This window comes from Capra hircus, chromosome 7 (assembly GCF_001704415.2).
Source record: "Capra hircus breed San Clemente chromosome 7, ASM170441v1, whole genome shotgun sequence".
Taxonomy (NCBI): Eukaryota; Metazoa; Chordata; class Mammalia; order Artiodactyla; family Bovidae; genus Capra; species Capra hircus.
In genome coordinates this window covers 55,416,954-55,443,771 of record NC_030814.1, presented here as the reverse complement: position 1 = coordinate 55,443,771, position 26,818 = coordinate 55,416,954, and the positions used below count along the sequence as shown (strand labels likewise).

At 39.4% G+C, this 26,818-nt stretch overlaps 2 pseudogenes; one reads left to right on the top strand and one right to left on the bottom strand.

Moving 5' to 3' along the window:
- On the top strand, positions 17,946-18,842 carry LOC102169003 (annotated as a pseudogene).
- Positions 23,692-24,735, bottom strand: LOC106502349 (annotated as a pseudogene).

Here is a 26,818-nt window from a genome sequence, read left to right as displayed (position 1 = left end):
GGGACCCACAGAGAAGGTAGCATTTGAGCAAAGACCTAAAGGCAGTAAGAGATAAAACCTTACAAGTTTCTTTAAAAATCAGAAAATATAGCAGAGGCAAAGTTGACATTCATCCAGGAAGGTTAATAATGTCAAACAGGTTGTTAAAATACTGAAATATGTCTGCACTAGATGGTACAGCCACCTGTATAGGCAGTAGACAACTAAAGGTGTATTCTTCACACAACAAAAGTCCTCCAGGACCTTCTCCTTCTGTTTCCGAATGTCCCTTTCCTTCCTCTTAGAAAGACCTCAGTCATGAGGTTTAGGACCCACCCTAATCCAGAATGACCTCATCCTAACTTGATGACCTCTGCAAAGATCCTATCCAAGTAAGGTCACATCACAGGTACTGGGAGTTAGGACTTAAATATATCCTTGGGGGAGACATAACTCAATCTACTCTAGTAGCTTTGATCAGGGTAGCAGCAGTGGATATGGAAAAATGCATTTTGACTCAGTATATTTTGAACAAAGAGCTAGTAAGTTTCTCTGAAAGGCTGGATGTGAGAAAAAGGTGTCAGATTTGATTCCAAAGTTTTTTGTTCTGGGAACCCAGAAGGATGGAGTTGCTACCAACTAGGATGAAGAAGAGAGAAGGGACAAATTTGGGGCAGGAATCAGGAGTTCAGTTTTGAATATGGTGAGACATCTTAATAGATATAAGAGTAGAGGATGAATAGGCAGTTAGATTCCACCTTCTTACTTTTATATATTCCTTATAACTTCCCCCAGTGTGAGGTATGGCAGATGTCTTAACAAATGATGTGTGTAAAAATGAACGAATCAAGGACTACAAGCAGAAAAAAACATAGTTAAAACAAGTATGGCTTTTTTTAAACTTAGGATGAAAATGGTACTTCTTAAGAATAGAAACTAACATTTGTATACCCTTTCCCATTTGCAAATTTTCATTTCATTTTTCACATGCCTTATTTTAACCATTCCTTAATTTACTGATCCATAAATGCCATAACTATACCCATCCTTTTCTCCTTTACCTTTGCCTCTCTTCTTTCCTCAGCTATTTGTAAGACCTCCTCAGACAACCATTTTGCCTTTTTGCATTTCTTTTTTTTGGGTAGTGGTCTTCATCACTGCCTCCTGTACAATGTCATGAACCTCTGTCCATAGTTCTTCAGGCACTCTGTCTATCAGATCTAATCCCTTGAATCTATTTGTCGCCTTGACTGTATAATCATAAGGAATTTGATTGAGGTCATACCTGAATGGTCTAGTGGTTTTCCCTACTTTCTTCTTCAATTTAATTCTGAATTTTGCAATAAGGAGTTCATGAGCTGAACCACAGTCAGCTCCCAGTTTTGTTTTGCTGACTATATAGAGCTTCTCCATCTTCAGCTGTAAAGAATCTAATCAATCTGACTTTGGTATTGACCATCTGGTGATGTCCATGTGTAGAGTTGAATTTGCGTTGTTGGAAGAGGGCATTTGCCATGACCAGTGCCTTCTGTGGGCAAAACTCTGTTAGCCTTTGCCCTGCTTTATTTTGTACTCCAAGACCAAACTTGACTGTTACTCCAGTATCTCTTGACTTCCTACTTTTGCATTTAAGTCCCCTATGATGGAAAGGACATCTTTGTTGGTGTCAGTTCTAGAAGGTCTTGTAGGTCTTCTAGAACCATTCAACTTGAGTTTCTTTGGCATTAGTGGTTAAGGCATAGACTTGGATTACTGTGATATTGAATGATTTGTCTTGGAAACAAACAGAGATCATTCTGTCATTTTTGAGACTGCACCCAAAGACTGCAATTTGGACTCTTTTGTTGACTACAAGGGCTACTCCATTTCTTCTAAGAGATTCTTGCCCACAGTAGTAGATAAAATGGTCATCTGAATTAGATTTGCCCATTTCATGCAAAGATGGGCACAAAGAAGGACAGATGGTATGGACGTAAGAGAAGCAGAAGATATGAGGAAGAGGTGGCAAGAATACACAGAAGAACTGTACAAAAAAGATCTTAATTACCCAGATAACCACCATGGTGTGATCATGTACCTAGAGCCAAACATCCTGGAGTGTGAAGTCAAGTGGGCCTTAGGAAGCATCACAACAAACAAAGCTAGTGGAGGTGATGTAATTCCAGTTGAGCTATTTCAAATCCTAAAAGATGATGCTATGAAAGTGCTGCACCCAACATGCCAGCAAATTGGGAAAACTCAGCAGTGGCCACAGGACTAGAAAAGGTCAGTTTTCATTCCAATCCCAAAGAAAGGCAATGCCAAAGAGTTCAAATTACTGCACAATTGCACTCATCTCACATACTAGGAATGTAATGCTCAAAATTCTCCAAGCCAGACTTCAACAGTACATGAACCATGAACTTCCAGATGTTCAAGCTGGATTTAGAAAAGGTGGAGGAACCAGAGATCAAATTGCCAACATCTGCTGGATCATTAAAAGAGCAAGAGAGTTCCAGAAAACCATCTATTTCTGCTTTATTGACTATGCCAAAGCCTTTAACTGTGTGTATCACAATAAACTGTGAAAAATTCTGAAAGAGATGGGAATACAAGATTGCCTTACTTGCCTCCTGAGAAACCTGTATGCAGGCCAATAAACAACAGTTAGAACTTGACATGGAACGACAGACTAGTTCCAAATAGGGAAAGGAGTACACCAAGGCTGTATATTGTCACCATTTTATTTAACTTATATGCAGAGTACACCATGTGAAATGCCAGACTGGATGAAGCACAAGCTAGAATCAAGATTGCTGGGATGAATATCAATAACTTCATATATGCAAATGATAGCACCCTTATGGCAGAAAGCAAAGAAGAACTAAAGAGCCTCTTGATGAAAGTGAAAGAAGAGAGTGAAAAAGCTGGCTTAAAACTCAACATTCAGAAAACTGAGTTCATGGCATCTGGTCCCATCACTTCATGCAAATAGTTGGATGAACAATGGAAAGAGTGAGAGACTTTATTTTGGGGGCTCCAAAATCATTGCAGATGGTCACTGCAGCCATGAAAAGGACACTTGCTCCTTGGAAGAAAAGTTATGACCAACCTAGAAAGAATATTAAAAAGCAGAGACATTACTTTGCCAACAAAGGGCCATTTAGTCAAAATTATTGTTTTTCCAATAGTCATGTATGGATGGAGTTGGACCATGAAAGAAAGCTGAGCTCCAAAGAATTGGTGCTTTTGAACTGTGGTGTTGGAGAAGACTCTTTAGAGTCCCTTGGACAGCAAGGAGATCAAACCAGTCTATCCTAAAGGAAATCAGTCCTGAATATTCATTGGAAGGACTGATGCTGAAGCTGAAGTTCCAATACTTTGGCCACCTGATGTGAAGAATTGACTCATTGGAAAAGGCCCTGATGCTGGGAAAAATAGAAGGCAGAAGGAGAAGGGGATGACAGAGGATGAAATGATTCGATGTCATCACTGACTCGATGGGCATGAGTTTGAGCAAGCTCCAGGAATTGGTGCTGGACAGGGAAGCCTCGAGAGCTGCAGTACATTGGGTCACACACGACAAGCAACTGTACTGAACTGATATCTATCCTACAGTGAGAAAACCAACAGCTGGAGAGGTTAAGCCAATTTACCAAGCTCACCCAGAGAGGAAGAAGTAGAATAGAATGAGGCTTTAGTTCCAGACTTCTACCCCAAATTCCAAGCCCTTTTCACTATACAGAGTTCTCAGAGATATACATTCTGATCAGATTAGTGGTTCTATTTCCTCTGTTATTTAAAAATTTCTTATATCAGAGTAAACATAAGAAAATTAGCTTAGTTTGTAATAAGTGGTCTTCAAATCCCACTTATTTTTTAATGCTAATCTCTTTTCATTTGAAATAGCTGATTAGCTTGAAGTAACTTTCCTAAATATAGATATTCCACATCTTTTCTTTAAAAATGCTAGATATACCCTGTTTTTGCTTTGACATTCAGCAAAGCAGTGCTGACTGGAGCACTTAACTACAATGAAGAAATGCCCTCCTTCACTCTCAGGAGGAGGAACCTTTGGAAATCCTGAAATTTGCATTTTTAGTTCTACCTCTCTCACTAACTCTTTGTGAGGCTTTGCATGAGCCATGATTTCTCTGGGTCACAGATGGAGCAAAAGTAAAACGACAAGTTGAGATCAGATGGTCTTAAGACAGCACATCAGGGCTGTATACGGGCTCTGAAGTCAGACAGAAATGGAGCCAAATCTCAAGTCAACCACATACCAGCTACTAGCCAGGGCAATCACCATCTTTAAGCCTTTATTTCCTTACCACTAAAATGGACAAAATGTCTACTTTTCTGTATGGTTGTATGGATTAAATGAGACAAGGTATAAAAAGCACTTAGCATGGTGCCTGACATATCATAACGCCCGATCCAGTTGGTTACTGCTGTCAACATTAGAATATTATGCATCCTTGTCCTTCAGAAAATGGGTAGCACCTATAACATAAAAGAAAATCAGATAATGCAGCTGAAAGACTGTGAAATAAAAACCATGATGTTTTATTTCTCTAATTTACTGATTCATTTATGATCTGTACTATTCCGGCTCTGTGCCTTGGTTTACTGGTCTTTAAAATGGACAAAGTATCACTACGTGTTTCCTTTACAAATATGCAGGGTGATTAAAAACTACTATGTTATTCATATGCCATATTTTCCTGATAATATCATTCATGCGTTGCCTTTACATCATTAGCTAGAATTTAGTTCAGTTCAGTTCAGTCACTCAGTCGTGTCTGACTCTTTGCAACCCCATGAATTGCAGCACGCCAGGCCTCCCTGTCCATCACCAACTCCCGGAGTTTACTCAAACTCACATCCATCTAGTCGATGATGCCATCCAGCCATCTCATCCTCTGTTGTCCCCTTTTCCTCCTGCCCCCAATCCCTCCCAGCATCAGAGTCTTTTCCAATGAGTCAACTCTTCACATGAGGTGCCCAAAGTACAGGAGTTTCAGCTTTAGCATCATTCCTTCCAAAGAAATACCAGGGCTGATCTCCTTCAGAATGGACTGGTTGGATCTCCCTGCAGTCCAAGGGACTCTCAAGAGTCTTCCAACCACCACAGTTCAAAAGCATCAATTCTTTGGTGCTCAGATTTCTTCACAGTCCAACTCTCACATCCATACATGACCACAGGAAAAACCATAGCCTTGACTAGACAGACCTTTGTGGGCAAAGTAATGTCTCTGCTTTTGAATATACTATCTAGGTTGGTCATAACTTTCCTTCCAAGGAGTAAGCATCTTTTAATTTCATGGCTGCAATCACCATCTGCAGTGATTTTGGAGCCCAGAAAAATAAAGTCTGACACTGTTTCCACTGTTTCCCCATCTATTTCCCATGAAATGATGGGACCAGATGCCATGATCTTCATTTTCTGAATGTTGAGCTTTAAGCCAACTTTTTCACTCTCCTCTTTCACTTTCATCAAGAGGCTTTTGAGTTCCTCTTCACTTTCTGCCATACGGGTGGTGTCATCTGCATATCTGAGGTTATTGAGATTTCTCCAGGCAATCTTGATTCCAGCTTGTGCTTCTTCCAGCCCAGAGTTTCTCACGATGTACTCTGCATAGAAGTTAAATAAGCAGGGTGACAATATACAGCCTTGACGTACTCCTTTTCCTATTTGGAACCAGTCTGTTGTTCCATGTCCAGTTCTAACTGTTCCTTCCTGACCCGCATATAGGTTTCTCAAGAGGCAGGTCAGGTGGTCTGGTATTCCCTCTCTTTCAGAATTTTCTACAGTTTATTGTGATCCACACAGTCAAAGGCTTTGGCATAGTCAATAAAGCAGAAATAGATGTTTCTCTGGAACTCTCTTGCTTTTTCCATGATCCAGCAGATATTGGCAATTTGATCTCTGGTTCCTCTGCCTTTTCTAAAACCAGCTTGAACATCTGGAAGTTCATGGTTCATGTATTGCTGAAGCCTGGCTTGGAGAATTTTGAGCATTACATTCCTAGTGTGTGAGATGACTGGAATTGTGTGGTAGTTTGAGTATTCTTTTGCATTGCCTTTCTTTGAGATTGGAATGAAAAGTGGCCTTTTCCAGTCCTGTGGCCACTGCTGAGTTTTCCAAATTTGCTGGCATATTGAGTGCAGCACTTTCATAGCATCATCTTTCAGGATTTGAAAGAGCTCAACTAGAATTCCATGACCTCCACTAGCTTTGTTCGTAGTGATGCTTTCTAAGGCCCACTTGACTTCACATTCTAGGATGTCTGGCTCTAGATTAGTGATCACACCATCGTGATTATCTGGGTTGTGAAGATCTTTTTTGTACAGTTCTTCTGTGTATTCTTGCCACCTCCTCTTAATATCTTCTGCTTCCGTTAGGTCCATACCATTTCTGTGCTTTATCGAGCCCATCTTTGCATGAAATGTTCCCTTGGTATCTCTAATTTTCTTGAAGAGATCTCTCGTCTTTCCCATTCTGTTGTTTTCCTCTATTTCTTTGCATTGATCATTGAGGAAGGCTTTCTTATCTCTTCTTGCTATTCTTTGGAACTCTGCATTCATATGCTTATATCTTTCCTTTTCTCCTTTGCTTTTCCTTCTCTTCTTCACAGCTATTTGTAAGGCCTCCCCCGACAGCCAGTTTGCTTTTTTGCATTTCTTTTCCATGGGGATGGTCTTGATCCCTGTCTCCTGTACAATGTCACAAACTCCATCCATAGTTCATCAGGCACTCTATCTATCAGATCTAGGCCCTTAAATCTATTTCTCACTTCCACTGTATAATCATAAGGGATTTGATTTAGGTCATACCTGAATGGTCTAGTGGTTTCTCCTACTTTCTTCAACTTAAGTCTGAATTTGGCAATAAGGAGGTCATGATCTGAGCCACAGTCAGCTCCTGGTCTTGTTTTTGTTGACTGTATAGTGCTTCTCTATCTTTGGCTGCAAAGAATATAATCAATCTTATTTTGGTGTTGACTATCTGGTTATGTCCATGTGTAGAGTCTTCTCTTGTGTTGTTGGAAGAGGGTGTTTGCTATGGTCAGTGCATTCTCTTGGCAAAACTCTATTAGCCTTTGCCCTGCTTCTTTCTGTTTTCCAAGGCCAAATTTGCCTGTTACTCGAGGTGTTTCTTGACTTCCTACTTTTGCATTCCAGTCCCCTATAATGAAAAGGACATCTTTTTTGGGTGTTAGTTCTAAAAGGTCTTGTAGGTCTTCATAGAACCGTTCAACTTCAGCTTCTTCAGTGTTACTGGTTGGGGCATAGACTTGGATTACTGTGATATTGAATGCTTTGCCTTGGAAATGAACAAAGGTCATTCAGTCATTTTTGAGATTGCATCCAAGTACTGCATTTGGACTCTTTTGTTGACCATGATGGCCACTCCATTTCTTCTGAGGGATTCCTGCCTGCAGTAGTAGATATAGCTAGAATTAGGCCTCTTAAAAAATCTTTCATCTTTTAATTAGAAAGAAGAAACTCTGAAAAATCAGCTAAATGATAAGTGCCATAAATTATGGCATCAGAAAAACAGGCAAAGCTGTTTCTAGCAATGAAACTTACTTACAACTAAGAACTGCTCATGAAAGCACAGGCTATTTCCAGTAACACATAAACATAGATGCCTTGGGTGCCACCTTAGTTTCTCCTGTAATGAACAATATTATTGCTAAAAAAAAAAAAAAAGGTATTTTCTCAATTGAGTGGAAAGCAAGAAGAGATCATACAGTAGATTTGTTTAGGCTGGCACCTGATTCCAGAGATATAGTTGTTTGCCTTATTGCGAGTTGAGGATCCAGGGCAAAGGTTTCCCAACAATGGGGAACTACAAGGGAATATGGGTGCTCCTCTCCATTATTCAGTCAGATCAAGTAAAATCCTTTGGCTCCTTCTGACAGTGTGCTACTCAGAATTAAGAGAATGTTTCATGCTCATTATATTACCTTGGAGTTGGTCTTCAGTAAATGTTTGTTGGGTGAGCAAGTAGAAATAATTCAGTTCACTGGAGTTCAATGCTTGATTTGAACCTCTAATAAACCAGAGCCATGGTCTGCCCTTTATTAGAACTACTCATGCCTAGTCTCTTTTCTATCCATATTGGAGAAGGCAGCAGGCAAGGTTTAGTCATTTTGGAATCCCAAATACCTTACGTGTAGTAGGAGCATAGTACATATTTTTGCAATTGTGTTAGCTCAAATTGCTTTTAAACTCCTTTAAAAGGGACCCTAAGGAGAGCTGATGCACAATCTTTTCTTCTATTGCCAAAAGGACACCCATGAAGAGTCTCTATGCACCCTTATTATTCACCCAGAGATTTCCAGAGCACTACTCTCTTCAAGGCAGGGCAACAGATATACTAATGACCCAGGCAAGGTTGCTGCCCTCCAGAAATTCACTACTTGGTGGGAAAAAAGATGGAACACATACAAAGATAAATAGGAGATAGAGCAAGCTGTGATCATGTGCCAGCCAAGAGGTAAAACCAACAGTGAGAGGAGACTGCTACATCAAAGTGAGTTGTCACTTAGAAAAAATATTTACATTGAACATTTTAAAGATAAGCAGGTACAACTTTCACTTGTAAAAAGGATATAGCCAGCAGTCCCTGATGCAACTAGTCCTGACTTTCCACTCTGGTACTTAAGAAGAGAGAAAAAGATGAAAATTAGGCACACTGAAGATTAATATTGGAAAGAGGCCCATGACTGGAATTTAGAATGACTTTGCACTACACCTAAGGTCAATGGAAATGGCTTAGGAAACTCAGTCAGAAAGAACTGTATCTGTATTTTACCTCTTGAAATAGCCTTTTCAAGTACAGAAAGATGGCAGAAAGAACTATCCTTCTACCACTGCCAGCTTCCTGGTCCAAAGAATCTCTGGAATCTCTACCTAATGGAAAACTGATCAGACTTGAATGCATGGCCATAACTTTTGAAGATCCTCTTTGCTCCTACTTTTCTATACCCATCTGGGAACAACTTATATAAAATAACTTGCTAGAAATGAGTGGTTTGGACTTTTTCTTTTTACATTGCATCCCAAAATATGATTCCTATAAAGACAGAAAAACTCTAAGAAGAATGCATGCTAGGATTATGGTTTTCCAAATACTGGATTAGTTCGAAGCAGCAAAGAACCAGACAGTGTATGTGGGGGAAAATCTTAGCCCCATAAAACTAAGCCACATTAGATGCATCGCTATTTGACACTGGGAACTGAGCTACAAGTTAGAAACAACCACCACAAGAATTTAGAAAAAAATTTGATCCACACCCAAAGGGGGGATGATAGGGTCAGGGGAGATCCATACAATCAGTCTATGGACAAATGCCAGCTTTCAAAAGATCTCCCCTTGTTTGAAGATGAAAAAAAATGACCCCAAACACACCCAAGGGTCTAATGAAAATACACTGCAAAACAATGGAAAGAAAAAAAAATCATTTTGAAGCTTTGGAAGAACAGATCTCTAAAAATGATCTGTACAGAACTCAGAAGAAAATTTTATAATATCATGTGATGTCATTGGTGTGCTGCTACAAGATATGATTGAAATGAAACCGGAGAAGAAAGTTATTATGAGAATAAGCTGAGATGTAAACAGAGTATAGTGTAATGAGAGTGAGCCAAGAAAAAAAGGGAGCTGGATAATATTATTACAAATTGCAAGGAGACTGTAAACTTGTAATAAGACCATCTAAATCCACCTCAGAGGTAGTAAAATAAGGCCTGTCAGTACAGAAAATTAAATCCGTAACTTGGAAATGCTTTCTGAGGATATAGGAGAAAATACTAAAAGATTAAGAGGTGAAAGAAGGTGGTAGGTAAGCAGAAGGAAGAAAGAACAGAGAGATACCTAAGAACTGAGGAATCTCAAGAAGCAAGATAGAGCAATTGGAACAAATGCATTAGAATAAGAAATGATTGGGGGCAAAGAAAAATTTCAAAGATGAGTCAAGAATGAATTAGCATAATATAAAATAATGGATAGTAATAATACAGATTCCTTGAACATCTATCTAAAGATTTTGTTCATGTTAATTTCATTAACTCACAACTTCATATTAATAAAGTTATGTCCATTCAATCGATGATGCCATCCAACCAACTCATCCTCTGTTGTCCCCTTCTCCTCCTACCTTTAATCTTTCCCAGCATCAGGGTCTTTTCCAATGAGTCAGTTCTTCACATCAGGTGGCCAAAGTATTTGAGCCTCAGGTTCAGCATTAGTCCTTCTAATGAATATTCAGGATTGATTTCCTTTAGGATTGACTGGTTTGATCTCCTTGCTGTCCAAGGGACTCTCAAGAGTCTTCTCCAACACTACACTTCAAAAGCACCAATTGTTTGATGCTCAGTTTTCTATATGGCCCAACTCTTACATCCATATATGACTACTGGAAAAACCATAGCTTTGACTAGACTGACTTTTGTTAGCAAAGTAATGCCTCTGCTTTTTAATATGCTGTCTAGGTTGGTCATCACTTTTCTTCCAAGGAGCAAGCATCTTTCAATTTCATGGCTGCAGTCACCATCTGCAGTGATTTTGGAGCCCAAGAAAATAAAATCTGTCATTGTTTCCATTATTTCCTCATCTATTTGCCATGAAGTGATGGGACTGGATGCCATGATCTTCATTTTTTGAATGCTGAGTGTTAAGCCAGTTTTTTCACTCTCCTCTTTCACTTTCATCAAGAAGCTCTATTGAGACTTTTTTTTCCCTTCATTGTAGTCTCTGTGCCTAAGAGTTACCTAACAGTCTTAAATAAATAAACTGTTGTTATGTTTAAACTAGTTAGGATGGCGTCTGCTTTGCCCCCAGCAAGCCACCTAGATTTGAGTTCTGCTCTAGTTATCAAAAGAAGTCATATACTCTCTCTAAGCTTCAGTTTCTGCATATCATATCTTACTTGATTAACACAATAACCTTATGAGATTGAGTCTGTCTTCCTCAAAGACCCCAATCATACTTCACTAAGGCAATATAAATGCTTTCCTCATTCTCAGCTGAAAGTCACACTCACTAGACTATGTCTACCCTCCAACTCTTCTATTTGCAAAGATGTGCTAATTTGGGCCTAGAGATGCAGTGAACTGGAATCCTAGGACTGGGTGGGGGTGGGGGCAGGGTAGGGTTTTTAAGAACTTCTAGCTCAACCACTCATCTGATATACGGGAAGTCAACACTGGGAACTCTTATGTTGATATATTTGCAATCTGTCTAAAGCTGAACTTACCCTGAGCCTGCTTTTTGCCACAAGTGTGCAGCAAAACATGACATTAACCAGTTGTTTTGTCTACATGTCACCTAATTTGAGCACCCTTGATAAACTGACTGTAGTGATTAGTTATTCATTTACTGGAGAAGTTCATCCCAAACGCCTATTCCAGAAAATGGCAGACATAACAATCTTATGAGGCATTTTCCTGAGAAAAGCTGGTCTGGAGCTTCACTTCTGCCAATCACTATCACCTTCACTGACAAGGTGATATCTAGCAGCTCAAACAGAAATGGTAAAAAGAGCCAAACCTGGCAATAATACAAACTGTATAACCCAAACTGTTCCAAATTGAACCTTAGGCAGTTTCTCCAAATGAATTATTCACTAACTTGCCCAAGGTCTAGAAAGCTTGTCCATAAATTTTCCTTTGTATATTTATAATTACAGACTTCTCTCTGAATTGTTGTCCTTTGCCCTGGGTAGCATTTCACACTAAATGTAACACAGAGGTCACATCCCTTTGCTTCCCTAAGGTATTTTTACTGTGGGCTCTAATTTTCTGGCTTCCATTCAGTGACCACATTTGCTTTCTGAGCACCAAGTTATCTTCCCATTTTATGAATGTGGGCTGACACAGATGCCACCTGGCAACATGAGAAGATGCTGAAGGCAAGGGAAGGCCTTGTAGATTAAGACTACAAACTGAGCTCAGGCTCTGAAACCCTCCAGTGCCCAGCTTTCAGGAGCTAGGAATGGTCATTACATCTGTTCTTAGGATCAACATCTCAGAGGATGTCTACACCATTGCTTTGAGGTAGACATTCTGGGAATGAGATTTAAGAGTGGACTCTTACTACCCAGTGGACTATTTGGTTTCATCTGGAGATGGATTCTGCCATCCCTAGAGTGTCTTTATGTGCATGCATGCACATGTACACACACGTACACACATAAGACTAAACAGTGTCAGCCTGCTTGTCTGCATGTAAACAAATTCATCCTCAATGACTCCTTCCCCTCCCTCCTGCATTCTGGGTTGGCCCTCAATTCTAAGTAATGCTCTTACATTGCCCAGTTCCTTTTCCAATGATTAAATTGAAACTTCCTCTCAGTATTGAAAAATCGTTCACACTAAGACTTGATGACCCCTACCGTTTCTGTTATCTCTGAACTTCTCATGACTCTTTCTCATGCATCAGTAATGGGCCCTGACTCACCTCTCCTCTGGGACCACTTCTGCCATCATGGCTGTAGACCTTAGCCTCCACATGATGGCCTATCTGCCATTTTGGCTTCTCAGTCCTTTAGCTCAAATGTCTGTTTAACCACTGTAGCCTCAGACAGCCATTCATGTGGTCACTTCCTCGACATATTTTCATCATCAGAAACGGTGCCACTTGTAAAATCTCCAGTTCATACTCTGAACTTGCTGTTCACCCTTACAGTAATTTCTTGCTAATATTTCCCCCCTAACAGTTCTTTAACCCCACTGACTTCTCTATCACATTACTATCATTTTTATAAATTGTCTCTGCTTCATGTCCTAACTTTCCTCTTATTACCCTGCCCCAATCCCATAATGCACCACTCAAATAACTGCTTTTAAAACACCTTATTTTCTTTGCCCTAGTCTCTTTCTGTTACACTTGCCTGGCAAATAACAACCATAATTACACTCAGATATACCTTTACTGTACCTAGTCTCCTATGCAGATAAATTTTACTGGAGAAAATTAGCAAGAGTTAATTAGCAACAGTTAGCAAATGTACTAACTGGACTCATGTAAAATTTATGACCACAAATATTACATGGGCATTCAATATTGTATAGCAATCTTATATACTTCTTCAGTAAATTAACTTTCCCACTCTTCAAAATGGCTATTTCATACTTTTCTTTTTTCTCAAATCTCCACCACAGTCTTCTCTCTCTACTCTCTGTTGATAACTTTGCCTCAGAATTCAAAGGTAAAAGTTGCAGTGAGATCAGAACAGTCTCATCTTCCCACTATCAATTCTGCCAATTTATTCACAGCATATGTTCTAAATCCCTGCATGTGAAAATGAAAGTGGTATCCCTGTTCTTAACAAAGAAAACACTTTTCCTTTTGCATTGGATCCCATCTCATCTCAACTTCTCAAGTACTCTGAGGCAAGTGTCTTCTAATGTGACACAGCTGGGGCCCACACTTGATCCATAAATCAAAACACTAATTAAAGCTGGGTATCGGGAAAGTCCCCTGGAGAAGGAAATGGCAATCCACTCCAGCACTCTTGCCTGGAAAATCCCATGGATGGAGGAGCCTGATAGGCTACAGTCCATGGGGTCGCAAAGAGTCAGACATGACTGAGCGACTTCACTTCACTTCACTTCTTCATTAAAATAATTATAACTAACGTATGCCATTCATTCATTTGCCAGTCTTTTGCAGGACAAAACTTGCAGTTCTGGTTCTCCTTTTGCATACATTGTGTCATCTATAAATTTTAGTTTTTTTTCTTTTCAGTTCAGGGAGAATGGAAAGATGCTTAAAAATGATCTGAGGCCAACATCCTTGATTGTTACGAGTTCCCCAATTATTTATAGTTGTTTTGCTCATAACGATAGATAAATGTTTTTAGTAACTTACTAAAAAACTCTTTTCAAAGCATTCAGCTAATGTTTCAAGCAATATTTTCAATGTTTTTTTTCATTTTATGTAGTATTTCATTACATTACATAACTATAGTAATGAATACAATAGGCTGTACTGGTCGACTAGGGCTGCCATACCAAAACACCCAGACTGAGTGGCTTGAAAAACAGAAATTTATTTCTTACAGTTCTGAAGGCTAGAAATCCAAGATTAAGATATCATCAGGTTTGGTTTCCTGGGAGGTCACAGGACAGGATGAGACGATGGCCTTTGGCTTACAGATGGGCACCTTCTGGCTATTGTCACATAAGGCATTTTCCCTCAGTGCACATGTTCCTGGTACCTCTCTTCCTCTTCTTAAAAGGATACCAGTCCTACTGGCTTCGTAGGTGGCACAGTGGTAAAGGATCTGCTTGCTAGTGCACAAGACGCAAGAGACTTGGGTCCAGGAATGGCTACCAACCCCAGTATTCCTGCCTGGAGAATCCCATGGACATAGGAGCCTGGCGGGCTACAGTCCATGAAGTTGCAAAGAGTCAGACATGACTGAGCACAGCACCTACTAGATTAGTGCCCCACATTTAGGATCTCATTTAACTTTTCAAAGCATCCTTAAAGGTGCTATCTCCAATTACAATCCATTGGAGGTTAGGACTCCAACATAATGGACTGAGGTAGAGGGCAACATTAAGTCTATAAATTAGGCTTAGCAGTTTTGAAGATGAATTACAACTGCATCTTTGTAAACGATAGATCAAACTGAAAACCACAGTTATTCATGGGCTTCAGAGTGTGAAATACCAGTCATGGGGATCACTTCCTTACCCACCCCCTCGCCCCCCGAAAAAAATGGACAAAGACTGCTAATCCAATCTGAAGTAGAGGTTGATTAAGAGAATTTCAATCATACTAGTGTATCTACATTATCAGATTTTTCCCCTCTACTAAATGAGTTATATCTCTGTATAAATATGGTTTAAAATAATATTTTAGAAAAGATTTTCAAAATGAACCCTTCCTTGGTCCCATGTCCTTCGGCTGCTGCTCTATTTCTTTTCTCTTTCCTCCCCCCCCAATCCCTCTTAACCCATATACTCTCTCTCAAGCCACAAAAGAACTGTACATATTTGGTGTCCATCTTTATTTCATCCTTTGCTATCCACTCTGATTGGGCATAATGGTCCTTTTCAAGGTCACTATAATTTTCATCTTGCCAAAGTCAATGGTTAATTTTTTGTTCTATCTTGAATTCTCCTTGGATATTTACAAAGTCAATTGTTCCACCTTTTAAAAAAATGTTTTAATTTCTGGCTCAGTGACAGCCTCTTTCCTGTTTTCAATCCCCTACTATCACATTAGCCCTCCAGTCTTGGAGTGTCCATGGCTCTGTCCTTGGCTCTCTCATCATCTTTTTTTACATTCTATCCTCAATGCAATTCTCATCCCATCTAGACTTGAAAAACCACTCTGACATTCATAATTCTCCTACATCTCTTCTCTCATGACCACACTCATATATCTAACTGCCTATCTAACATCTCCACTTAGATGCCAAATGGCTTCTCAAATGGAAAGGGGCCAAATTAGAATTTGTGCTTCCCACTCCCACCTTCAATACAGAAAAACTCTCTTCTTTGCAGCCATTCCATGTTCAGCAATGGGGCCACAACATCACCAGTTACACAAATCAATGGTGTAGGAGACACTCAGATTTCCTTTTTGTTCCTAACATTCTACACCCATTCATTAGAAAGTCCTATCAGTCCTTCCCCAGAACCTATCCCAAATCCCACCTCTTCTTATCATCTCCATGCCACCTCTCTTGTTGTAGCTACTTATCTCTCCCCTGGGTCGCTTCTACAGCTCTAAGTCATCTTCCTGTCTCCATTCTTGCCAGTATAACCACTACAGTCCATCGTCTACAAATAAGGCTTCTAAAATGTAAACCGGATCATACCCCTCCCCTACAATAAAATTCTATAATGGTCTCCATTATTTTTGAACAGACTCTAAATTCCTCCACTTGACTACAAGGTGATCTGACCTCTACTGACTTTTTGATCTCACATTTCTTTATTCTCTTCATTATCCACTAGCTTTCAGTCAAACTGGCTTTCTGTCCACCCCTCAAACACACCAAACTAGTTCTCTTCTGAGAGCCTTTCCATATGTGGATTCTTCTTCTTGAAGCATTCTTTTCTTAGATCCTTGCAGAGTGGCCTTAAATTTTCTTGTCTGATTGAATAAACGTAAATGACTGCTATGACTAACTGCATTGTGCAATTTTTTCAAAGGCCAGACAAAATCTTAACCTAAATGAATTTAATTTTATGAATGGAAAGGGGGGGTGTCATTATGTTTGATGAAGGAAAAAGGGAAGTATAGTAGCTTCCTAGGCTGGACCAGTCAGACCACATACACTTTCCTGGTTTTCTTGCTTCCTACCTTCACTTTTCTGCTTGTGGAAATTCAGTCCTGGTAAGTTCATGACTTGGACCTCCCATGTCAACCCAGTTCAGCATAATCTGGGAAAACACTCTACTTGCTATCTCCCTGCCATCCTCCAGACATCTCCTTGGGATATCCTCCCAGCCAGGCTTCAGAACCAGCTATATAATATGTGGGGCCCAATGAAAAATGAAAATGTGAGGTTCCTTTTTCAAAATTATTAAGGATTTCAAGATGGTGACAGCAGAGCATTAATCCAAGAGTGAATTCCTTCTAAATACAGGACTCTGGTGACTGCATAGGTCACATACCTTTGAAGTTAGTTTCTTAGGCCCTTCTTTGACATCAGGCTCATTTTCTTTCTGATGCATCTTCTAACACACCTTTCAATCTCTCCTTCATTCTGACTTCTCTCTCTTGATTCCTGCCCCCAATACAACATTAATCCAATGTGTGAAAGGTGAAATGTTAGAGTGGAGAGAATCATGGGCAGAAGGAGCTGGAAGCTTGAAAAATCAGGGAATGAGGGTGGAGACACAAAGCATGGCAGGCAGGAAAATAAAAATGCTTGCTCACATTGTGGCAGGTAATAATCACCCAGGGCTTTAAAATCCCTGGATTCTGATATTTTGATATCTCTACAATCCTCCCAATTAGTTTTGTTCATATAAGGGACTAGACCTATAGTAAGAATGGTGCTTTGTTACAGTTAATTAGCTTGCTTTTATTGTTGTCATGGATTTTATCCTTTTTACATCGCCTAGAGGAAAAAAATCTCTCTTGTTATTCCAGATGCGTGAGTCTATTTGCATTAATCTGTACACAAACTGAACTGTACAAATTTCCACTGTTTCTTTGCCTATTTCTTTTCACTGGGAGAGATTCATTTTGAAACTGAGTTCACACTTGAAGAATGAAGCCCAGCTCATTGCCAGCAGGCCTGGAATGCAGCTATTTTCAGTGTAAGCAGGACTTGAGCAAAGCTTAGGTAAAAAGTAAAATATTGGGGCAACCAGAAGGAACTGTGTAGACTCAAGAGACTTCTGTGTTAGTGTTTTCCCTTCAATGGCTACTTATATTTGATGGGTCAAATGTAATTTTCTCCTCTTTCCCTTTGGCATTTCTTCAAATAATGTGTGTCACCACTAAAAGTCAGTCAGGTCACTAGAGGTACTTTCAATGCTTAAAATTTTCAGGGAATCTCATTTTCATATGAAAAAGAGGCTACTTCTTTCTTTCTTTTTGGGACATCATAGCTGTCTCTCTCCTGTTCCCCTAACTTCCCAGTGACTTAAAAAAAAAAATTTAGTCTGCCTCTGACCTATTTTGGTGACTTGGATCTCCATGGAGATGTCTGGATTCCTAATATAAAATATCTTCTGTCCAATTCCAATTACCCATTTACTTGAACAGTGAACACTGGCACAGAGATATTTTTGAGGAGCCAAAAAGCTAGAATACAAATAATCTGAGGTGACAGTGGTGCCACTGCCTCTTGGCAGTACCTCACATGTTCTTTAAGAAACCTTAGTTCTAAAGTATGCCACCCTACTCTCAACAATGACCTGTGCCTCTCATCCCTTCTATAGCATGAATCCTAAGCCTAACTTTAGACTGACACCAGTCACTTAAGCTCTTTCTCCAGCCGACCATGTTGGAGGGTTAGTTTACAGTCTATAGGTGCCTCCATGACAATTTGATGCATGAGTAAGTTTGTGTCCCCCTGGTCAATATAAGCTCCAACTGTCCCTAAGCAGAAAACAGGAAAGAAATCTCTGAGCCAGAAATCAGCAAATAAGAGTAAGCCATTCACAGGGTAGCCAAGGGCATGAAGAGGCCCTGTTGCGGGCTACCGGCCCATGCTGAAGGGAGTGTGCGATAGCTTGCCTCTGTGCTGTGAGGGACAACCCCGCTGCCGTCCATGGTCACCCACTCCCTGCCCCCCACCCCAGGTGTCTGTATGCATCGGGGTCATCGCAATCTGCAAGAAAGAAAGAGGAAGGAGAAACCACCCCACACCTTTGACCCAGTGCTACTTGGGTTCCTAGTGTGCCTGCTCTCCAAGAAGCCACTCAGCTATGAAGCATCGACAAATGAATTGATTAATGAAGACTTAGGAATAGCCTATTCAATTATTGATAGGATTCCCAACATGATACCACAGGCAGCTAGGATGACACATCAAAATAAGAAGCAAGAAGAAATGGAGCATTAGATCATATTTAAAAACAACAACATGCAACTAAATATTGTAAATACCATCTACATTTTAAAAAGTCAGAGTGGCAGGTAATAAGTGGAGGAGAAGAATATTTCTGTCTCTTCCTATATTGACTGTCTTTATTCCATTGGTAATCTTTGGCAGGACTGTTTTACTTGGCCTCTGTGAAAGAAAAGTTCCCACGGGGCTGCACTAGCACTGTGGTTTTACAGTCTGCTCTTGCCGATTACCATACCTGTTTATGTGTTCTTCCGCCTTTGGACTTGGATGGGTATTAAACATTTCAGGCATAATCAATGCAATCAGAGCCAAGATGGTATATCCTAATGATATGTTTGAATGTCTATCTCTGAAAGCTCAACTACATGGAAATACTGGAAACCCACTTAATTTGCAGGAAAGTTGCTTTGCCTAACTTCTGTTAAAGGCTTAAGGACAATGGGAGGATTAAGCTGTAGAGGCTTCTTCATTGCACTTTGGTTTTGCCCATGTTTTTTGAAGGTTGTCATTTATACCTCAGGTATCAGAAGAAACATTTCAACAAAGTGCCTTGGAAATTAACAGCCCCAACCATCATCTGATGACTTACCCCATTCATAATTAAAAGTTCCCAATTTTAAATTTTGTTTATTTTAGATTCAAAGTCTTTGGTAAAGTCACATGTTAAGGACGACTGAAATAATTCCAAAGGAGCAATGTTGGAATAGCTTAGAGAAATGCATTTGCACTAATGTGATATAAAATCGTAATGAAATGAAAATTACATGGACTTGCCAAAATTCAGTTTGTAAAATCACCTTCATTTCTTTGGCATCAAATGCTTACATTAATTATAATAAAATAAGATATTGATGCTTTCCAAAAAAAAAAAAAAAGATAACCCATTCAAACTAGATAGAACAGAAGAACATTTCTTGAAATGTTGTAATAGAAAGTCACTGAATCCATAAGAAGTGGACCTTAGGAGACGTGGCCAGACACAGGCTCTCCCCTTCCCATCTCTATTCTCTCTCCTCACCTCTCTCACTCATTTGCTCATGTACTCAACATCCGTATACATAGTAGGCAAGAGTGTGGACTCTGGCACTAGACTTTCTAGCTTTCCATCCTAACTAATCTGTGCTTCAGTGTTCTCTTCTGTAAAATAGTACATCAGCTCACTTCAGTCACTCAGTTGTGTCTAACTCTTTGTGACCCCATGAACCGCAGTATGGCCAGGCCTCCCTGTCCATCATCAACTCCCAGAGTCCACCCAAACCCATGTCCATTGAGTCAGTGATGTCATCCAACCATCTCATCCTCTGTCATCCCCTTCTCCTCCTGCCCTCAATCTTTCCCAGCATCAGAGTCTTTTCCAATGAGTCAGCTCTTTGCATCTACCTCAAGGTGTTATAAGGATTAAATGAGTTAATACATATAAAGTATTTTGCCCAACACTTTGCATCTATTAAGCTCCCCCTCAAACTAAGTTTTCTCTGCTTGTTTATCAGTACTCATGACTGAAGCATAGTGATCCCTGTTCTGGTTTTTATAAGGTCCAGAGTTCTCTGTTAATTGACTCTGGTATACTAGGGGACAGAAAAAAAAACCAAAAAACCTCTATGCAGTATTAAATTACAATTAGATTTTTTTTTTACCAGTTGAAACTAATCAGAGTAAACAAATACTATAGAACCTATAGAACTGAATTCTAAAATGATATTATGACTTAAATACTATGAATTCCATATTCCCAGGAAGGTAGCCATTCTAATCCAATTGTCACTCGCCAAAGGGGGTGGCATTGGAGCCATATTAGCAGAAGCTAATACATCATTGTGTCACGCGAGTGTATGCTCCTTGGTTTTTGTCTGGTCACAGCAAAGATTTGGAGTGACGGACATTAAAGCCCCCTCGGGGTATCACAGCTCTCGGGTCTTGGACAGACTGTGTTATAGCTCTCAGGTCTTGAAAGGACCGTGTAATAGCTCTTAGACAAATCAGTGTTACAGCTCAGTGTTACAGCTGTTTTATTTAGAAGATAGCAGGAAAATCCATCTTCGAGGCGTGAGGGTATGTTGATCCAAAGATGCAAAGAGAACAGCGCCCCAGTGAGCAGGAGAGAGAGAGAGCCCTTGGCTCCTCTTTTTATATGTTTTTTCTTCTCCCTGGGCCTGCCCTATACAAATTGGGCTTAGTCAGGAGTGCTGTTCTGCCTGAAGTTCTCACTCCAGTTCTCGGACATTACTTTGTTCTATTTTTGCGGGCTTTTCCCTTCCTTGTCCTTTAGCCACCGCCATTTTGGACTCCTTTTCCCTATTCTAATTACCTAACAATTGCATGACAAGCACTGTTCTAGGAACTGATATGTATTAATTCATAAAAACTCCAAATTAGTCACTACAAATAACCTCACTTATAAAATGAGGGCCTATTAGGATGAAGAACTGAAAGTCATGGAAATAATAATAGCAGAACCAGAATTTGAGCAAAGGCCCATGGCCTTAACTGGCTCTTCACAATCTCACCCTCGGGAAGGAAGATGACTGTCAGAAAGGAAGCAAAGGCAGATTTAAAAAGAAGGGGACTATAGACAGGGAGGAATGATTAATCTTTCTTTCAGAAAAATCTTTAGGGTGTACATCTTTGAAGAAAGCAAAGTCTCTGTCTATGTGAACTACTTTAAACCCTGATGTGATGTGAAACCCCAAGAAGCAGAATTATCTGACCCTTAAGTCATCATGGACAATGAGTAGCTAGAATCATAGATTCAATACTACTGAGTCATGTTGATGAAATTCGCATTTTGTTCTTAAATACAATTATCTATAGGCATTTGTTCAAAATCCTTCCGAATATATATACAGGTATTTATATGAATAGATATATATAGCCCTATGCATATATGTGTATAACATATGCATTAATGTCTTATGCTGTGAGTTATACAACTATGTATAGTATCATGAGAATTCATGATAATCCAAATATCACATAAGATTAAATTTAAAAGTATTAAGATCTGACTCATTTAAATTCTAGTAAGGTTAAAAAAAATAATAAAATGCGCCTCTAGGCACAGAGTTATAGTCTCTGATTTTCAGCTTCAGATCATCTATTGAGCTGATAAGAATAGAGAGATCTTTGACTTTTTATAAACTGCAGTATTTCTCTTTTCCTCCCTGGGTCTCTTATCCATCTTTATTTTTCCTCTCTCCAAAAAAAGAAATCTTATTATAATTCCTTTACCTAACACTTCTCACCCCCACTGGCATCAAACAAATCTGCCACTTCTGAAATGCTTCTTTGTTGCAGACACAAACCTTCTCTGCACATTAAGAATCAAAGGCTAAAAAATCATCTGCAGCTTTTCCAGCTCCCAACGGATAACTTGAACCCCTGCAAATTCGATCCAGTCATCTCAAAAAATCCTGAGAATTTAACATCTGAAAAGAACCCATATTCAGTAGAGTGTCTTAAACTCCTTCAAATTCTATATGTAAAATCACTATGCTCTAAAAGGTTTCAGATTAATTTGTTCCAAAAATATTAGACTGCCACCCACATTCAAACTGACTTGGTGTGGAAGGAGAATGTAATTTAAGTAAGACTTATGTTTGCACTTAAAAGTCTTAAAATTAAGAAGAAAAGTCTACACACAAACTATACGTCATGGGAGAAACTATCAAGGGTCAGGGTAATTATTCTATAGCCTTTAATTGTCATGTCACACATTTGAAAACTAGAATTTTTAATGGCTTGGTGAAAAGATTCAGGATAACACCAAAATAAATGAGCAGTAGTTACAATAATAGAGCACAGAGAAAGAGTATATACGTGTACGGGGACACATTCACAGAATAGCGTTATCATTTCCTGTCAGCTCTTCGGTTTCTGCCAACTGATCAGCACACTACTGCCTGACCTTGTCCTTTTCAGATAATCCGAAGCAAAGTGCTCAGAGGTTCTGGAGAAGAGGCAATCTCTCTTTCATGCCTTGACTTTGTTCTGCCCTCTTTGACTCTGTTCTACTATCTTATTTCTTACATCAAATTGTGCCAAACCCTGCCCCATATCCCATCGCATCAATACACAGCACTGTAATGTTGCATCACCTCAACTGAAAGGAACTATATCATATACATCTGCATCAGCTTGGGCTCTTTTGTTGCCAATGAACAGAATAACCAGTCATCCCAGTTTGCCCAGAAATGAGAGGTTTCCGGGGATGCAGGACTTTAAATGACAAAATGAGGAACTCCCTCACTATAGATAGGAAATTCAATTCAAACTGGCTCAATTTAAAAGGAAAATCATGAGCTTACATAGAAGGGGAAACATGCAGCTTTGGGAATGCCTAGATCCAGAGGCTCTAAGATCATCCAAGCAGTCTCTTTCCATTTCTTGGTTCTGTCCCCTACCCCCTCCCTCCTCTTACTCTATGCTGGTTTTCATCTCAAATCCCACACAGCAGCATGTCAGTCCCAGGCTAAAAACCTCCCAGATTCAAATGTAGGAAAAAAAATTAAAAGTTATGCTTCTCTCTTCTATTCCCAACAATCTGAACAAGGGCCTAGTTTTTATTGGTCCAAGATGGGTCATGCACCTATTCTTAAACCAAATCCTGAGCCAAAAGGAAAGAAATGCTGGTTTGCACAGGCATAGGTCACATGCCCACTTATGCATCTAAAACTGGGGTCAAGCCCACCCAAACAACAGGAACTAAGAGAGAAGACATGGCTGCTCCTCCAAAGGAAACGCCAAAGTAAACAAAACTAGATTCTGGGAAACCAATAAATACATTAACAATTCATGCAACAAAATTTGGTGCTATCCCTGAGCCAGTATTATGGAGAATAGATACACTGAAAAGTACTGGCTTTAGAAAATGTTGTAGTTGGGAGAGAGAATGTTGATGGGAGGGACAGTTGACCTAAGGGTGATGGTTAACAGAGCTAGGCAGAAATGGTGGGTGCACATCAATAATTGGGTAACACTGATGCTATTGATCTTAGGATAGTTTTTCAGAGATCTTCTGTTGCTTTTACTATGCTTCACAGTGAAATTTTCTGAATTTGTCAGTTGCTCGTTTTTGTTACTAGGCAAAGGCATTGTATTTATTAGGTTGGTACAAAAGTAATTGTAACTTTGGTCCGTGAATTTTAAATCATTATAACTAGGCTCAAACACATCTTTATTAATCAAAATAGTAACCATTACAATCAACACATTTTTGCCAAAAAGAAATATGTTTGTGTATTCCTGTAGCATAAAAATCCATGCTTCAGGATTCAGTGAACTCTCGGAAAGCATTTCCTACCTCCTGCTGGTTGTGGAATTGTTTTCCTTGCAAAAAGTTGCTTGCAGAAGTGGTAGTTTGTTGGAGAGAGGTCAGGTGAATATGGCAGATAAGGCAAAACTTTGTAGCCCAGTTCACTCAACTTTTGAAGCATTGGTTGTACAATGTGTGGTCAGGCATTGTCATGGGAAATTGAGCCCTTTCTCTTGACCAATGCCAGCTGCAGATACTGCAGTTTTCAGTGCATCTCATCGATTTGCTGAGCATACTTCTCAGATGTAATGGTTTCTCCATCTCAGATGTAATAGTTTCTCTAATGGGATTCAGAAAGCTATAGTGGATCAGACGGGCTGCAGACCACCAAACAGTGACCATGACCTATTTTTAGTGCAAGTTTGGCTGTGGTAAGTGCTTTGGACCTTCTTCTTGGGCCAACCACTGAGCTGATTATTATTTGTTGTCACATAAAATCTATTTTTCATCACATATCACAATCCAATCAAGAAATGGTTCATCGTTGTTGCACAAAATAAAGGAAGTCAACACTTCAAAAATGACAATATTTTTTGGGGGGGACAACTCATGAAGCCCCCACTTATCAAGCTTTTCCACCTTTCCAATTTGCTTCAAATGCCAAATGACCATAGAATGGTTGCCACTGAGTTCTTTGGCAACTTCTCAAATAGTTGTAAGGGGATCAGCTTCAATGATTGCTCTCAATTGGTCATTGTCAACTTCCAATGGCCAGCCACTATGCTCCTCATCTTCAAGGCTCTGGTCTCCTTTGCAAAACATCTTGAACCACCACTGTACCGTACATTCATTAGCAGTCCCTGGGCCAAATGTGTTGTTGATGTTGCGAGTTGTCTCCACTGCTTTATGACCCATTTTGAACTCGAATAAAAAAATCACTCTAATTTGCTTTTTGTCTAACATCATTTCTATAGTCTAAAATAAATATAAAATTATAGCAAGTAATAAATCATTAGAAAAAACATAAAGCAAAAATGTATATTAAAATGATGTATAACATAACCACATTTATTTAAGAATGTATTCCAGTATCAAATGGCAAAATTCAACAATGCAAAACCACAATAATTTTTGTACCAACCTAATAGCTCAGCCACAGACATGGAGAAGGCAGATGCTATGTGGATGTCAGAGAATGGTTGGACTTTTAGCTCCAGACCAATGTCTACATTGAAATTTGTTCAAATTGCCTCATCTGTTTTTGACTGAAGTGACAAGAATGAACACTTGGCTTTGTCATAAAGTCATAAAATTCATTTCAGTCTGGTTTTAAAAGACGCCCAACTGAGGCCAGAAATTTAGGAACTGTTAGTATGAATTAAGTCTTGATTAAAAATAAGAGAAACAATTTCAAATCATACTCTCTAGCTGACTTCATGGATTTCTGAGGGGGTGGGCTGTTAATCATTCAATTTTATGGACCATTAAAATAAAAACAGGTGTCATTAAGACTGCACCTTTTCTAAATCTTAGGTAGGGAAGAATAATGAAATAATCTCTTAAAATGCCTTGGTCCTCCTGGGAATGAAACAACAGCCAAGTCTCAGAGTTCCACAGGTGGTCTATTCATCTTAAGGTTTCTTGGGAATGAAGCATTTCATATTTCTAGCATTTTTCTGCTTTCCCATACAATGTTCTCATTCAGTTCTCACAATGAACCTGCGAGGTTGGCAGATAATCTGTTCCATTTGCAGATAGAAGCAGCTGGCCTGCAGAGTGGTTAAATAGCTTGGCCAGGGTTAAACAACTAGTTCAGAGACTTAAGACCACCCACCAGGGGTTGGGATTTTTTTGTTATAACTGCCAAATACCATCCCAAGTAAGTTGAGTAAGCTAGTAGTTTTACTTCTCCACATATGGAGTATGCCCACATATGGAGTAATTTAATTCTTTCATTTATTATTGACTGCCAACTCCATTCTAAGGACTATGCTGGGTGATAAAGATACAGAGATGAATGAGGTACCTCTCCTGCCTTCAATGAGCTCTCAGCCTACGTGGTTTCCTTTCCTTATATGTTACCAGAAAAAGTTAAATATAAATGATTTTTGGACTGTGCATCATTTTTTTGCTTTGCATAATTCCATTGTAATTATTACAAATTCAGAGAGCAAACATAATAATTGTAACTCTTGACTATGTTCCCAAAACTGTGCTAGGTACAAATTTAATTCAGTTTTCAAACCAGATGTGCAGAGCAAATATAACTTATTCAATTTGTCTACAATTTATCTGGTCTTCCTTCCAAGGCCCAATGCTTTGCTTAGGAAGAAAAAAATAACAATTCTTGTTCCAATTCCATTTTGAGCTTAATAACAATAATAATTTAAACTGTCCCTTAGGTAGTGTTCCTGCAACATCCGGGAAGCAAATCAAACCATTCTGAAAAAACCTATTTTAAATGTCAAAGGTTGAATATCACCCCTTGTCTCTTTGTATTTTTTTTCTGAAACAAACGCTAATACATCCTTCCTTATGCTCACATTGCTTCATGAGTACTTCCCAAGATAGATGTTCCATGCAACTAAGAAGGTCTTGTACTCTCAAAAGCTAAAGGGAAAAATTTACTAATCGTTAAAAAATATAGCTCCTGTGAAACATATATTATCCCCCAAAGTTTTCATGGAAGCTCTAAGGGAGAGGTGGCATTTATAGATGAGTTAGCTAAGAGATGGGGAGGCTTGATGCCACATTTTAAACCACAAAGCAGGTTCATTTTCCTGTGCACTTAATGATTTAGCCAAAATACAACAACTCCGGTGTGACCACGTGGGTCTGGCAGGAAGAATGGTGTTTCATGTGGCTTCCCTACCAGGGAAGGGCACTTGCTGTCCACTGTGCAGAGAATACTTCCTTTATGTGTGGATCTCTAGAGCCCAACATGGTGCCTAGGCATACAGTAGGTGCTCAGCAAATGTTTGCTGAGAGTTAACTGTTTGCTATCACTCTGGGAAGGTTTTTTTTTTTTTTTTTTTTTCTTCCTTAATGTAGA